A 16587-nucleotide genomic window follows, 5' to 3' on the forward strand; every position below is an offset into this window, starting at 1 on the left:
TGGATATAAAGCCCAATCAAGAGGAAAGAAACCATAGCTGTTGGGCCAAAATTATCTCAGGGCCTGATCCTCGAGGCCTTAGGACAGAGAGAAGCCAGGCTTGGGTTTGAGGGAACCGACTGAGAATGAAACAGCAAAAACTAGGTCGATGCCCCTCCAAGCCAGAGGGAGGGCTTGGCTGTATCTCATTGGCTGGAGGTACCCCACAATTACACGATGTCACATAACCTATATAAGCTGATGCTCACAGTAATAAACTGAGTTCCTGCTTTGAATCGACTCCCTCTCGCATCTGATTGTCCTGCTGTGTCATGGGGCTGTGAATGGGCAGATGGCACACTCACCTTTCCCTGGGGAAAAAGGAGGCTCAGAAGGCCTAGCAGAAACCTAGCCAATGCTGCAGGGCTAGTGAGGTCATGGACCTTTGAAGAGAATAAAATGCTGCCATTTTGTTAGCCAACATAATTCTTGATTACATCCTCAAAGTTCTTACACCACAGATAAGTGTAACCATGAGAACACCAGGAAACCTGCTGGAAACAGGTTTTCGTGGAAATGGCTACATAAACAAGAACTGCACAATGGTAATTCAACAGACGTGCTGACATGGGAGGGGAAAACGACCCACAACTACAAGCACCTGACGACTGCTGAGGAGGAAGAGTGGCTTCTCCCAGGGATGAGTCCTTGCCTGGTTACTCAACAGGAACCCTCACTGCGGTGTTCACTGCATTTTTTATAAACTTACTCGTACACTTACCATAGAATCAGCACACATGGCATTTGGTAACAAAAGGAGCCAGAGATTTAAATTCACACAAAAACCTGTACATAATTGCTAAGACATAGAAGCAACCAATATACCCATTAATAGGATATTTTTTAAAAGATGATACTTCCTCACAGAAGAGTAAAATGCAAAAGAAAAATTATACATCCAAGCCCAAAACAGCTGAACAGAAACAAACTGCTTGGTGAAAGAAACTTGCATGAAAAGCTGTTATTCTTTTCATTATTTTTAATTAGCACATCAACTATGGGTTTTATCATAGCTATCACGTGTACATGTGTACTATGCTCTTATTGATCTCCCACTCCCTCCCCTTCATCTCTTCCTCCTACATATGAGAGAAAACATGTTGTGTTTGTTTCTCTGCATTTGGCTAGTTTTAGTGGACATGATAACCGCGAGTTCCGTCCATTTCTCTACAAAGGTCATAATTTAGTTTTTCCATATACATCAATAAAACCACATTGCGTAGATCTGCCATATCTGTTAATAGACGTATACACTGGTTCTACTAGCTAATATAAATATGTGAGTAGTCAACACAGATGTCCAAGGGTCTCTGTGGTAGGACTGACAGTCCTTTGAGTATGTACACAGGAGGCATATAGCTGGGTCATATTGATTTCCACAGTGTGTGTACTCATTTACACTCACACCAACAGTGTATAAGATTCCTCTGACACCACATCCTCACAAGCATGTGTCATTTCACTGATAATAGTCATTCTGAAAGGAATGAAACTAATTATCAAAGCAATTCTTGACAAATACGTCAAAAATATACATTAGGACAAAAGACAGCCTTGTCAATAAATGAAACTAGGAAAACTGGACATATACAAATGCAGGAGACACCACTACCGGCTCAGGAGCACAAGGAGAGAGAGCACGAGCAAGGAACTCAGGAACGCGAGGGGTGCACCCACACACTGAGACAATGGGGATGTCCTATTGGGAACTCACCAAGGCCAGCTGGCCTGGGTCTGAAAAAGCCTGGGTTAAAACCGGTCTCGCTNCCTAATAATGGTTGAGAAAATTTCTGGATGACAATTTTCATATTTAATAAGATATTCAAAATATAGTTCTCTATGCTTAATAAAAATTGGGCCATGTTAAAAAAAAACAAATGCAGGAGACATTAGATACTTATTTCCAATCCTGCACAAAAATAAATTTCCTGTGGTTCAAAGATCTCAGTATAGGACACTAAGCCCTAAAACTTTGGAGGAAAACATTTCAAGATCCAGAGGTAGGACAAACTTTCTTTAAGATGACTCCAATTATACAGCAAATAATCCTAAGGCTTACTTTGAAACTGAAAAGCTGTACAGCAAAGAAACTAGCAGCAGTACAGACAGCCTATAGGATGAATGAAAATCTCTTCCGGCTATACTTCAGAGAGGTCTTAAATATAAAATATATAAATAACACCAAAAATTAAAAACACAAAACAATCTGTCTGCCAATACATGAGCTAAGGAAGAGAATAAAGAGTACTCAGAAGTAGAAACAGAAAGAGCAAACACAGATCTTATTTTCAGTCTTCCACATTGCGCTACTCTAGCTATATGATATTCATCAGGAAAAGCAAAATTATGGAGACAACAGAAGGAAAGGAGGTGTCTAGGAGTTGTAAACCCTAGGAGAGATGAGGATGCAGAAGACTTCCCGGCACCAAATCTATTCTGGTGGACATATGTCTGTACAAATAGAGACAAAGGGACATAGAGGTTAAAACCCATAGAATTCACGGCGCCAACAGTAAGGTCACCAGAGCTGTGAACTTGGAGTGAGGATGGACTACTGTGCACTCCGTGGGCTAGAACCCCACCACTCTGCTGTGCCATGGGGATCACAGATGAGGCTGCATATGTGTTAGGATAGGAAAAACATGGGCAACCTCTGTATCATTTTCTCTACTTTGTTGCAATCCTAAAACTGACCACAAAGACATCTTATAAGAAAAGCCTCACATAGAAAATTCTTCTGGAAAGTACTAGATAATTACTTAAGTTTCTGAAAATTTTCTTTTATTAAGATGTTTTATTATTAATTACTCAAGATTCTTGTCTGAGCTGAATTCTATCGCATGAGTCATTCTCACAAAAACCAAACCAAATTCTTTTAAGAAATCTGTTTTCAAATTTTGCTGAATTCATAACAACGTAAAGAACAACAATCTCTCCAAGACAATTCTGCAGTCAACATGCAATCCGATTTCATGAATGCCAAATGCTGGGCTGCAATTCTGTGCCTCTATTCTGTTGGTTCCATTTCACTCCACAGTTACTATACTCCCGTGCCTCCAAATCCCCCGGCCACCTTCAGTCTAGTCTGGACACATGGGCTTATCCCCCTGGTAAAAGGAACACACACAGAACACCAAGTAGTAATCGCTCACGTTGCACGCTTGCCGGAAGTCATTCTTTCCCATACATGCCAGTTCAGACACAGCTTCAGAAACAGTGTGTCTGCAATGGTGCCTCTGTTTGGGTAGCAAAGCAAAGAGCACCCTGCCCTCCACCAAGGCATCTTCTGTGCTCAGATGTCCCCAGTCTCAGCCTTTCCACCTCTGTCCCCTCCTTTCTTCCTTTGATGCAGATCTCCAACCTGCAACCTCATTTGCTCACTAAATTCATATGCTAATTGTTTCCCTAACTTGGGCTCCCTTCCCTCAAATCCATCTTCGTGGCACTTCTAGAGGAAGCTCTGGATGCTAAAACTTAGTCAAGATCCCTGGGGTTATAGTGTTATAGTTCAATGTTTCCCTTTGTTTGTAAGTACAGTCTGGTTTTTCTTCTCTTGTCAATTTTTTTTTTTACCTTTTAAACTCCCACCAGTCCACACACAGGCATGCACACACATGCACATGTGAACCGTGCTCCATCTATTTTGAGCTGTGTGCAGCTCTGAATTTATCAACTTACAGAACTGATTATTGTGCTCATGTTCTTCTTGGAATAGGGTTTTTAGGTCTTTAAATACATCTTTACCTACTAATCTAATGTTCTCCCATCAAAACAGGAGAAAAGAGGAGCCAGTGGGGTGGCTTAGTGGAGACACACATTGCTATCATGCCTGACAGCCTGGCATGTCCCTAGGACACACATAGAAGACGACTTGCCCTGCCACAGACACACAGTTCACACACACACCCCACACACACAAAATGGCAGAAAGGTAGGCAGCTAATAACCTGATTCAGTTCCTCTCCATCCTGTCTCCTGATAGAAGGCAGTGTTCAGCAGGCCTCATCTGGCAGTAAACCATTTGCTTCTACCAGTAAAAGTCTAAACTCAGTTCTCATAGAGATGGTCTTCTCTCTCACTGAGGTGGTCGTGGGGGATATGCTCAGGTGTTGAGAAGATCGTGGGGTGTATGCTCAGGTGTTGAGGTGATCATGGAGATGGTCTTCTCTCTCACTGCTGTGGTGATTGTAAGGGGTATGCTCAGGTGTTGAGGTGATCATGGAGATGTTCTTCTCTCTCACTGCTATGGTGATCGTGGGGAGTTTGCTCAGGGGTTGTGGTGATCATGGGGGTTTGCTCAGGTGCTGGGGTACTTAAGCTTTCCCACTAACCCATTTTAGGATACTGCCTCGGTAAGAAATAAATTTTTAGGGTCTCAAGACACTGACATATGGGTTTGTGTACATGAATATATGAATATATTAATATTCTAGGCTACCCTAACTGTTAATCATTTATCCAGGAAACATTTCTTGAATACACCATACTCTGATTCAGGTCAATACAGCATTTTGCTGCATGTCTTTATAACACACCATGGTAAAAAATAAAAAATGGCTGCTGTAATTATGTTTTCTTTATTAAACTGTATTTATCAAGACAAGAACTGTGTACAGCTTTTGGTTTCATCATGATCTAGCAGTGTTTAACTCGCAGTATGCGCTTTACAGATGATTATGAATTCACTCATGGCTCAGTTATTAGTAACCAAACACCAGTCAGCGGAGACTGAGTACAGAGACATCACAGGCTGCATTCTCTGCTTTTCTTCCTGCCGCCAAATAACCTCACAAGAAAAGACCGACAGTAGGAAGGGTTTATCTTGGCTCAGTAATAAGGACACCGGCCCCCATATCCCTGCAGGCATGGTGGGAGGTGCATGTCACGGTGCAGCTGGCCGCAGGGCAGGAACGTGATGGATCATGAAGGACAGACAGGGCAGGGAGCATGGCCAACCTGCACACCCTATGGCCCACTGAGTGACTTCCTCCATTAAACCTCGACTCCCAAAGATTCTACAGCCTCCCAACAAAGCACCAAGTGTTCAAACACAGCAGGGTTTGTGGCACATTTCACAGTAAACCCCAATTATGTCTTACATTCTTGATGGTGACAACCATAATAAGCCAGGTAAGTATAAAATATGGGACTTATTAAATACTGATTAAAAGTACGGGATAGAGAACAATAGGTTGATGGCAGGGTTTCTAGCCAGAAAGGGACCTTTTAATACAAATAGATGGCGGCATTCTAATCAGTGCTAAGGAAACAGAACAGCAAGTTCAAGTTTGCTGAAATGGGGGGGGGGTGCTGGAGCAAACAAATGGGTCTAAGAACAGAGATGGAATAGAAAGGAAACAAGGGGACAGGTTTTATAAAGAAAGACTTGTGGATCTCAGAGTCTCGGGTTTCAGCCTAAAGAACTGGAGAGCCTCTGACTTGGGGCTGAGGAAGGAAAGGTGTGGGCCAGCCTAAGAGGACAACTCACGCTGGGTTTCCTCTCCACACCGCCTTTGGAGCAATGTGTCAGTGAATTAAGGAACAGTAAGCGTTATGTGGGATAGCTAATTTTATGTTCACTAATTAATACATTGCAACATTGATTAAAACCAATAAGTAATTACCAATATATTACAATCTACTAACGTATAATAATGTACCAAGTATCAAGAGACTACATGCTAAATGTGGTAATAAGTCAGTACACAATAGTACAGTACTATTTTTTAAAATAAGTTAGATAAAAATTCACAGCTTATGAATCTTGATTTACTTAAATATGTTTAAATTACACAACATAAAAACATGTAAAACATTTTCTCATTATAATTGTGCCCTCTCTAACAAAAAGTCATGTTCATAACCCATGTTCAGTGCCAGAAGCAAAAATTCAAACCAAGAAAAACAAAGTAAAAGGAAACAAGCCACAAATCAAAACACCTTTTCCAATCATTCAGTCAAGAAAACACACCTTATACTGTGTCCTTGATGCTGCCAAGCCTAAACTCTGGACAGAGGCCAGAAAAGAGATGTTTCCCGAAGCAAGGCCCCCGAGGCTGCACTGCTTTCCTGGCAAATTCAACTCCAGTCACCAAAAATTACACTCTCGGCTGACTTTTCTTACTGTAAATTAAAATGAGAATATATGAACAATTAAGTGAACGGTTTCCAGTTACATAGTTGACTGAAAACAAGACAAGCTGAAGGGCTGGAGAGAGAGCTCAGTTGGTAAAGAACTTGCTGTGCCTACGTAAGGAGTAGAGTTCAGGTTTCCAGGATAGGGAATATGCCAGGAAGGATGGGGCCTGGCAGAAATCTCCATGCTGGGGGAGCAGAGAAGGGACATCCCAGAAGCAGGCTGGGTGAGACAAATGGGTGAGCTCTGGGCTCCAGGGCCCAACCCTAGCTCATTAGGTAACGTGGAGATAATTGAGGAACACACCTGACATTAGCCCTGGGTCTCAGATGCACCCCCGCACACAAACCATGACGACCATGTGAACACATACATGCACATGGCCAAAAGAAAGTTCAAAAATTAAAATGTAACAGAAAAGATGAGAACGGCTAGAGTTTCTTATGGTTCTTTTTGTTTCACTCTGATTCCTGGTTCTCTGTTATCTATTCAACTTAAAACAGGTTTAACTTTCCCAAGGAATTTGGAAAACAGTGCACCTTCATAAGACACAATCCTGTAACAATGGCTGGGAGACTTACAGAAAATCATCACAGAATCTCCTTGACCTAGTAGAGTGCGAAAGTCATCTGAGAAACCGTGAGAGATATTCTGCTGATGTTCTCGAGCAGTGGTTCCCAACCTTCCTAACACTGCAACACTTTAATACAGTTCCTCATGTTGTGGTGACCCCAACCGTAAAATTATTTTGTTGCTAATTCATAACTGTAATTTCACTGCTGTTATGAATCACAATGTAAGCATCTGATATTTGGGATTTCTAGTGTGTGACCATCAGAGAAGCAGACGCCCACAGGTTGAGAACCACTAGACTCATGCATGCCTGTAAAAGACTAATTTCATATTGCTTTTATCTATTTCAATTTTATTATCATTAACTCATAAAACTATAGTAATTAATCATATGCTTTAAACTGAATATTAGTTCCTAAACACTTACTAACAGTAATATGAAAAATAACCATATATATGTAATTTATTTTTCAATTATATACATGTTCATTGAATATATATATATATATTGCATCAAACTCTGAGTTTTTTTCTAGTTTACACTGATATTACTCTTGTATACATGAGAATCAAATTTCTATGACTTCAAACTGCTTTCTAGTAATACTAACTGAAAACTAAAAACAATATATTTGAGAATATAAATTTTAGCTTCCATATACCAATATAAATACCTTAAAATTTTCTAAAGTTTGTGCTTTTAAATTGTGTGTGTGTAGGGTTGGGCGGGTGTATGAGTGCACGCACACACACATACACACACACACAAGTATGCATGCAGACAAGCACACACATGTGAGACTGCCCGAGGTTGCCTGTGAATCTGGTACAGTTAACCCCAGGATGGGAGCTGAGGACTATTCTGCAGTACTCTGCAAAGGCTACAAGCCCTCTTACCTGCTGAGCCATCAATCCAGCCCGAAGGCCTTTTATAAATACAGATACAAATTCAAGTCAAGAGTTACACCGTGAAAAAATGGCTCTAAATACACAGTTCACTTACAGAATAAAGTTTGCTGCTTATCTCAAACCACAGAATAAAGACAACAACAACAGCAACAACAAAAAACCACAGCCCTAAAGGAAAGGGCTAGTATTAGAATATACTTGAAAAAAACATCTGAGATAAACTTCATAATTTTGAGCTATATAATAGTTTCTTAGAGACTAAAACCAGGGTAACCAAAAAATTTAAATATAATTAAAATATTATATACTTCAAAAAAACAGTACAAAGATGATCTACACAATACAAAAAACATTTACAAATCAGCTATTGGATTAAAGCTTCACACTTAGATTATGCGAAGAATTCTTGCTATTTAGGAATTCAAAAAATTATTTGTCTAATTTTCCAATGATCAAATATTTGAAATGACATTTTCCAGAGGTTTTTCAAATTGTCAGCAAGCACAAAAAACCTTCAGCATCATTATTTATTACAGAAACTAAGAACAATGGCACATCCCTTTCACCTCAGCATAGCCGACTATACCAAACGATAAACATTGACAGCAGAAGAGGACCAGAGTGAAGGGAGAGTAGAACCCTGGTGCATTGGTTAGGAAAGTGAAGGAGTGAGCTCATGCATTAGAAATCAGTCTGCACAGACAGGTAATCCTCAACCACTTCAAAGAGTTGTAAAATATGACATTTAAATAACTTAGGGTTCTGTTGATGTGAGATACGACTGCTCCTGGCAGCAATGATCTATTCCTGAGAGAATGTTGAGCACCAAAGACACTCCACTTGGAGCTTGTTTTCTTCTTGACAAAACTGGGCTTTGAGCAAGGAACTGCCCATGTATCGACCATTGATAAAATGCACAATGTTCAGACAAGACAAGCAGGATTTAAAAAAAAAAAAAAGACTGTCAAATCTTGCCAAGATAGGGTAATATGGTTTCAAAAAATTTCTTGCCTCTAAAAATGGTCTGTCAGTTACTCTAGGCCTTAGCCAAAGTTGGTAGCCAGTTGTTTCTGTCATTTTTTGTACATTTTGGAAGTTGCTTGATTGTACTTCATGCTTATTCAAGTAATATTATTTCCCTTCTCAGGTCTTTGATAGGGGTTAAAGACTAGATAATTGTAGTTACTTTCTCTCATGATTTAGCCAAGCTATTTATTATACAAGACTTAAATTCATTAGGACAGGATAATTATTAAAACATTTATCACATGTTTCTTACTTGATATTGTTTATGCTGTTGTAATTCTAAATTTTATACCTGAAATTTGCTCTTATTGTATGTAAGTTTGTATTAGATTTAAAACTTTCTTATTTAAGCAAAAGGGGATGCTGTAGGAATTCCTATAGCCAGTAGCCTTTAAGTTACCCACCCACTTGGGTTAACTGTGGTGGGGGGCCTCTTATACTATATATGCCAGTGTAAAGCACATGTCCGGCCTCTCCTCTGGACTGTGATCTGTGAGCTACCCCTAAATAAATAATACTCTATTATACTCAATTATGAGCTAGTGTTGGATTTCTTTCAAGTGTCCACCTTTTGCAACTGTTCTCAAAAACCCAAAAATAGAACTGCATATGACCAACATGTCTATTCCTAAGTGCACACTCAAGAGAAATAAAAGCATCTCTGTATGAAACATGCACATATGTCTTCAGAACAGTGTCATTTTGACAGCCGCAAAGAGAAACCCATCCATAATACACAGACTGTCACATAATGGAATAAGGACCAGGCAGACATGTGCAACACTGCTGTCTTAGTAGATAAAAGAAGAGGGTCAGATACATAGGAATATGGGTGGCTGTAAGACTGGGAAGGCACAAAAACCAAGACTGTCTACTGGAGGTTACACAAAGGAATGCAGCCCCGATAACCTTGTTACTACCATCCAATGTAATACATATCTAACTCCCAAATATTGGAGTATAAAATGATAACACTGCCTTGTTTATAAACCACAAACTAGTATCATTGCACCAACAAGTAAAGACTTGATGTTTCTCATATGTTTCATTTCTTGTCATCTTTTCATCTTTGCTGCTATCTCTCTACTATCATTGTATCACTGCCTGTTCCTTCTGGGTGGGGTTCTAAACACTGAAGCCATGCGTTATGAACTCATCAGCATCTAGGATTTCCTTCAGTTCGTCTTCTTTGGTTTAAGGCAAGCCTCTGAGTTGTTCATTAACTTCGTTGATTTGATGGGGTGTTTTGTTTCACTTGATCTCACTGTCAAATCTTATATTTTCCGGACAAGCACATAAAAGCCTTTATAGGACACTTCTCTATAGTCCAGTGTTTCCCATATGTTTCAGGGAAAACAGATTTAAGGACATGAGTGAAACAAGAATGAGACACCAAGAAGCAGAGGAGGGACAGCATCAGAAAGTACATCATCTGCTATGACGTGCGCAGAGAAACCGCGTGCTACCCTGAGTCACTGTGAAGAACACACGGCAATGCTCTAACATGGGGGCAAGTAAAGACCAAAACCTCCAACCCTTCCTGCACAGAAGGAACGTGATGACCAGAAATGTATTAGAGCCCAATAAATAATATGTGTGCTACCAGAATCCAATGTAAAGCTCTTCATCCAGTGTGCTTCCCACTTGAACCAGGGTATAAACTATAATCTGTAATTTGGATCTAGTCATGGGTAGCTTTATAATTTATTATTCTAAATACAACGTTTTTATGTAAGACAAAGTGTTCTCTGGATTGAGCAATTTTTTTGTCATAGCTAAAATTTTATATTTACAATTTCACTGGACTGCTATTTTTGCAACTATAGAACTATGAGAAATTCTAAAAGCATCAAGCTACTTTGTTCTTGCTTGATCCATGATTTAAGATATACTGTTGACAAGAACTTTATTTTATGAAATTATCTTACTGGGTGCTTCAATGCAATGGTTTGTTATATCACTGAGTACAGAATGTTTATCTTTTTATAATTATTCAATGCATGAGGTAAAAGAATTCTTTCTCACTACAATACACACACAAATTAGACACATGGCATTTCTATCATAAAAAAAGATTAAGTATATTTCAGAGGTCTGAAAAAGAATTATTTCCTGGACTAAATGATTCCTATTGTTTAATTAAGAAATTTCCTGAGGAAATCAAATGTTAGTAAATATATATCACTATTTTCAACTAGCATTATTTTGGCTGTTCTGAGAGAATACAAAAATACTATATTCTTAAAAAGTACATTTAAAACCTTCATAGAGCCAAAGTTATTGAAATCAGAACAAGGATATATGCACCAAGTCTGTAGAAATGCTGCCTTACTTCATGCTTTGACAAGGAGAAACATTCCCAGGGGGATGCTTTGAGATGGATCACTTAGCACTGCAGTAAGTAAAGGATATTATTCCTCAACTGTTACCCAAGGTCAGAGTCTCGAAAGTCAAGAATAGCTTCCTTAAATACATTATAATGATGTAAAATGTGATTACATACTTCCAATGACCAAGAAATGTCACTCATTATAAGAAACCAGAGCACTAGGTTAACGATGCTGACCTCAGATTCCACTCAGTTAAATAAGGGAATGTGATAGACAGCTAATATCAACTATCAAATTGACAGGACCCAGAATCGTCTAGGAGACAATCCTTTGGGCGTGACTATGAGATCACTGTCACTAGGTTAAGGTGGGAGGACCCAGTCTCAGAGTGGGCAGCACCATTCCCTTGGCTGGGTCTTGGATTGCATAAAAAGAAGTCAGTTAGCACAATCTTTTATTGTTTATTTCTGTTGATGCATTATTACCCAGCAGCCCCATGATCCCGCCTCCACATCTTTCCCATCATTCACTTGTTCTGGTACACTAATCCAGAATAAACCCTCCCGTCCTTTATTTGCTGTAGTCAGGTATTTTTTCAGGAACAAGGTAACTATGACAGCAATATCTAATCAGTGACTGTAATCCACCAGCCGACATCACTTTGATGATGGAGCTACCGTGGGTGATGCAAAATGGTAAGTCTGAGTAAGCATACCTATTCTGAAAACTCAATATTTTTTTCAAAGATTAAGTCTAGTCTTTGGGAAAGGGAATAAAGAGTTAGGGAGGCTAGGAGGAACTACTAGCCATTTTTGCTATCCCCTCAAAAGCACTAACCCAGTCAGCTTGTTCGTAGCAACAATGTTCATATAGTTTACAAACTCAAGACAAGAAGCAACAATCTATCACTAGGTCTGAAAATGTTTAAGCCTTGATGCTGTATTTAGTGTATCTTTCTTGGATTCAGCTTCTCTGCTAAAATTGAGAGTCCAGTAAAGAAAGGCAGGGTTCATATGATCAGTTCTAAGAAATACCAAGTTCTTTTGTACTCTCAACACTTACCACAAAAGAAATAGAAACTTCCTCCTCTGATGCTTTCTCTATCCATGCCTACAACTGGTGTCCACTTTTGTGAGTGATATCAAAATCTAAAGTCTTCTATTTGAAAATAAAGTCAGGAAAACAGCTACCAGTGAAGACAGCCATGATATATGTGTTTGCCTATGTAAATTAAAACACAAAAGACCTTTTACTTGGGCTGTAAGTAAGAATCAGGCAATGATTATACAGTTCCATGACCTAAACATAATCAATCTTCTTGTCCAAATGAACACTGGTGCAGAGAAATTTTACACATATTATATTTATCTCAAAATGCAATTTAGTATTGCCATATAACACTAAATTTTCTTTACTTGTTTAAATACCTAAATATGCTGTCATTGGCAAGACCAATGAGATATGGGATGAAATACAGCTTACTCTTTAACACATTTATTCAACATTGGCTGTTTCTGTTTGTTGATTACTATTTAAAAAGAGACAGACTATAATGACTCTATTTGGACAGTTAGATGGGGTAAGAGGCTCTGTGGAAGAATGAGTTTTAAAAATCTCTGCTCCAAGTTTTCTTTGGTCAGACATGGTAGAAAGGAAATATCGTGTCCCTAAATTTAACAAACAAACAAACCAAAACAGGTTGGTCTCAATACAGCTCCCACGTAATCTTTACATTCTGCTAAGTAAGCTAAAGGATTACTTACATCTTTCTATGGTCAAAATGGAGACATCAAAAGTTTGGAAATGATTAGATTTGATATTAACATTTCCTAATCTTTCCAAGAGCCCCCACATGACCACACCCCCACTTCTCTGTGTATCCTTGAGAGGTGGGGAACTAAGGCTGCTAAGGGCAGAGAAATTGCCAAGCAGGACACTTCAGGCGCTACCTAAGCAGTAACAACACTGAACCAATAGAGGAGAGAGTAATCAGCTTAATGTTCATTTCTCAACTAACCAAAGAAATAAGAGGAAAGTCAAGAGGATTTTTAAGTACAGTAAGCTAAACGAATGGAAAGTGTAATTAGTAACACCTTGCATCATTTTTTACAGATCACTATTTTAATTATATTTTTAAATCAGTTAATCCTGCTAGGGTAGATACTAGATTGAGCACTCTACAGAGGAAAAAACGGCTGAGGATTCTCACCTAAGGAAAACTAGTCTTGCCTTACTGGCAGGGTAAAAACAGCAGAACAAGCAATGCTCCCTTCCTGAAGAGATTTACTCTGGAAACCTGGTACAGAACCGGAAAGGCCAACTTCCTTCTCCTCTGTGTTTTCCTACAGGATGTTTGTTCTGCTGAATCACGAGAGGTCAAAAGATAAGGGGAAGAGAAACCTGCAGGGGTTATCGGTGTTGCTATCTTGTAGTTACATGAAATATGGATCCAATAGTAGGTGCTTAGAGGTTTAATATGCTTCACAGTAGACTGCAAGGAAGATCAGAGGCGAAAGCCCTTCTTGTAATGAGCCGCAACTTGCAGAAGAAGTTCGTTAAGGTCAAGTGGAAGACGCTATACCCCAGAGCCCCCTTTCCCAGTCATCCGCATAGACAGCAACCTCCTTTAGGTTCAGGGATTCACGAAGCATCAGTAAAAGTAACCTCATTTCACCACCACCATTAACCAAAAAAGCAACTCTTCTCTACAAACGTTTTGTTTTCAGAGATTGTTCTGTTCCTATAAAAGGGAAAGAGGAAAAGAGTACCTAGGAGTGAAAACACAGACTAGGGAGGCCTAGGCGAGCAGGGTTTGTAGAAACCAGAGTTACAAGCAGGAAAGAAAAGGCTTCTAGAGTTAATGGGCAGCACCAGGAGCAAATCCCCAACCTAGAGTAAGTCCGAGGGGGAGGAGTGGGTGGGACTGAGAGTTTCAGGACCAGGAGCTCCGGGACACGCTGGCAGGACGCACCCCGCGTTGCTCGGCAACCGAGGCGGCCACGCCCACCCGCCCCAGCCCAGCCGTCCTCTCTGGGCGCCAGAGGCTGAGACCCCTGGAGAAGGAGGCCGCCCTGCAGGGCTGGGAGCCCAGCCTTCCTGGAGGAGCCTCCCGATGCCCAGGCCCCGCGCCGGGGACCGCCGCGGGCCCGCGTCCTGCGCACTGTGACCCCGAACCCCCAGCCCTCGCCGAAACACACCTCAGCGTAGCACAGCCGGGGCGGCCCAACCGCGGGTCCAGGCGGGCGGGCAGCAGTCCACGCTGCTGTCACTCAGAGGCGGGGGCGGGACGAGGAGCCGCGCAGGAGGAGGGGCGGGGCCGGCGCTCAGCCTGTGCTCTGATTGGCTGGGCCCTTCCCTGCGCCAGCCTGCAGGAGGGCGCGAGCTCTCAGGCCCATCCATTTTCCAAGCCAGAAGGCTTTGGGACTGCTGAGGATGGACGAGTTAACCAACATAAAACGAAACCAAAAGTTATTTTAGTGAGTGGCCAGCCTTTCACACGCAAGCACACCCATATCTAGTCAGGGGATATTCTTAGGAAACTTTCCAACAGTGAGAAGGTGTGCCTGAGAGTCAAGAGGCTGTGATGGGGGTGTGGTGATGGAAATTCTTATTTTAATTTTTAGCTATTAATAGGACAATCAATTTAGGAAAAGTAATTGTTGAAACATGACCAATGACTATGATTGTGGGCGTGTTCCAGGAACTCAGTTTTCACATCTGTAGAATAGGAGCAAACAATATTGAGGTTTTACCTTTTGGAATGCATATGGCAACTGACCGCTTTCCTAATTATGCTATTTTTGCGATCCTGACAAGCCCTCCTGAGAGATATTATTATCTACAGTGTATGGGACAGACTAGAAGTGGTTAAGTTTATTTCATCACAAATCTACAGGTCAGCAGTGATGTTCTTTATTTATACTCATGTAAACTGATTAAATTCTAAACTGTAGGAATGGGGGGGGGGTAGAGGACACCGGGATAACATGACCCACCAAATCAACTAAGTAGGACTCACTGAAGCAGGAAAGGTTTGCACCAAGTCCTCTGCTTATACGTTACAGCTGCTAGCTTGGTCTACTGTGAGACTCATCAGTGGAAGCCAGCACACCTGACTCTTTTGGGTTGTCTTGTCCAGCCTTGATGAGAGCTCTTGTCTTGTCTTACTGTATCTTGTTTTGTTAGTTTGGCTGCGGTCTCTTGGAGGCCTATGCTTTTCTGAAGAGCTAATGTAGGGATAGGGCATCTAGGGAAGAGGGAATGGGGGGAAGCTTGTTTGAAAGTATTGTATGAGAGGATAATATATTTTTAATTTAAAAAAAGAAAAATATATAATAATAACAATGAATAAATAAAATCCCTTCCATTGTAATTTTTGTTCCAAAAGTTTGCTATCCTTTGGCTAACCCATCACGTCTTTAGTAAAAGGCAAAATACCATACAGAAAGAATGAAAACACATACAGATTTCTCTGAAATTTCTCATGATTCCACATTGAGGAATGAAACCTAAAAGTATTTTTATTTTCTGTACTTCTAGATTGCTTTCTGGTATTCAGTTTCTGTAAACCTAAGCAACCGTACAATTAAAAGAGATTATATTAATGTTCTTAGCCAGGCTGGTGTAACTATTCTTATCAGGGAGGCGCTTAAAATGATGAAGTCTTCTATTTATCATTTATTAAATCAAAAACAAGAAATGTGTATCTTGTCAGATGTGAAAGTAGAACAAAAACTAAATACCTCAAGGTACAGCTTCCTTTTTCAAATAAAATGCCCACCATGTTGTGACAAAATTGTTGGAATAAAAAAAAACAAATTCTAATTACAAAAGATAATTTTATAATGCTGGATTTTCAGTCTTCTGAAAGATAGAACTATCCCCAAAATTTTTTTGATGTATGTGACCCCACCGTTTAAGTTTCTTTAATCTTACAATGAATTTTAGCCTGAAAGAGTTATGATTGTGTATTGAAAAATATGCTGTAGAATATCAGCATCTTTAAATAACTATGGAGACTTTCAGTCACTTTTCAAATGCATATTAAAATAGAAAAAAGCCTTTGTTTGAATTCCTCACATGCATAAAATATACATTTAAGTAAATGTATTGTGTGCATGCGAATGTGTTATCTTTGGAATAAACACAGCTGTATGTATCGCATATGGATAGCTGCAGATGTTTGAGGGAGCTATTCTGATTGCTGGAACTCTGCACCTTTTTATTTAGTCACACATCCAGGAGAAAACACCCTGCTCCATATGCAAAGAACAACAAATGATAAGTCTCTGCCACTGGAATTTCTAACTAGGTATCCTTATGAGCTGGGCTTGGTTAAGTTCCTTTTTGTGTAAGCATTTACTGCTGTATGAACTGGCACTGGCCATGCTACAGTGTTTAGTAACTACTACAAAGTAGCTTTACTCTAGTCTTTAAAACCAATTAAGCTAAAAGGACCGTCCCCAGCCAACTTAATGTTTCCTATATTCATAGTAGAAGAACTTCTGTGTAGACCTTATTTATTTTGCATTTGATATTTCTACTCCAATGCTTGTGATTCTTGCGTAGACATAA

At 40.0% G+C, this 16587-nt stretch overlaps 1 protein-coding gene across 3 annotated transcripts in view; it reads right to left on the reverse strand.

Moving 5' to 3' along the window:
• Triqk (triple QxxK/R motif containing) overlaps nt 1-14317 on the reverse strand; it is a 54438-nt gene extending 40121 nt beyond the window's left edge. The window contains exons 1-2 of one of the 3 annotated variants that reach the window (XM_050119160.1): nt 14211-14301; nt 6011-6162 (exon numbers count right to left, since the gene is read on the reverse strand). The gene's annotated coding sequence lies outside the window, so the exon portion shown is untranslated. Of the gene's footprint in view, nt 1-6010; nt 6163-12075; nt 12235-14210 lie in introns of all 3 variants that reach the window. The other 2 variants (XM_050119170.1, XM_050119151.1) reach the window with 2 other exon arrangements.
• Between the last annotated feature and the right edge of the window lie 2270 nt (nt 14318-16587).

Source organism: Alexandromys fortis, unplaced genomic scaffold, assembly GCF_014885135.2.
Source record: "Alexandromys fortis isolate MF-2015 unplaced genomic scaffold, M_Fortis_MF-2015_v1.1 scaffold_18, whole genome shotgun sequence".
Classification (NCBI taxonomy): Eukaryota; Metazoa; Chordata; class Mammalia; order Rodentia; family Cricetidae; genus Alexandromys; species Alexandromys fortis.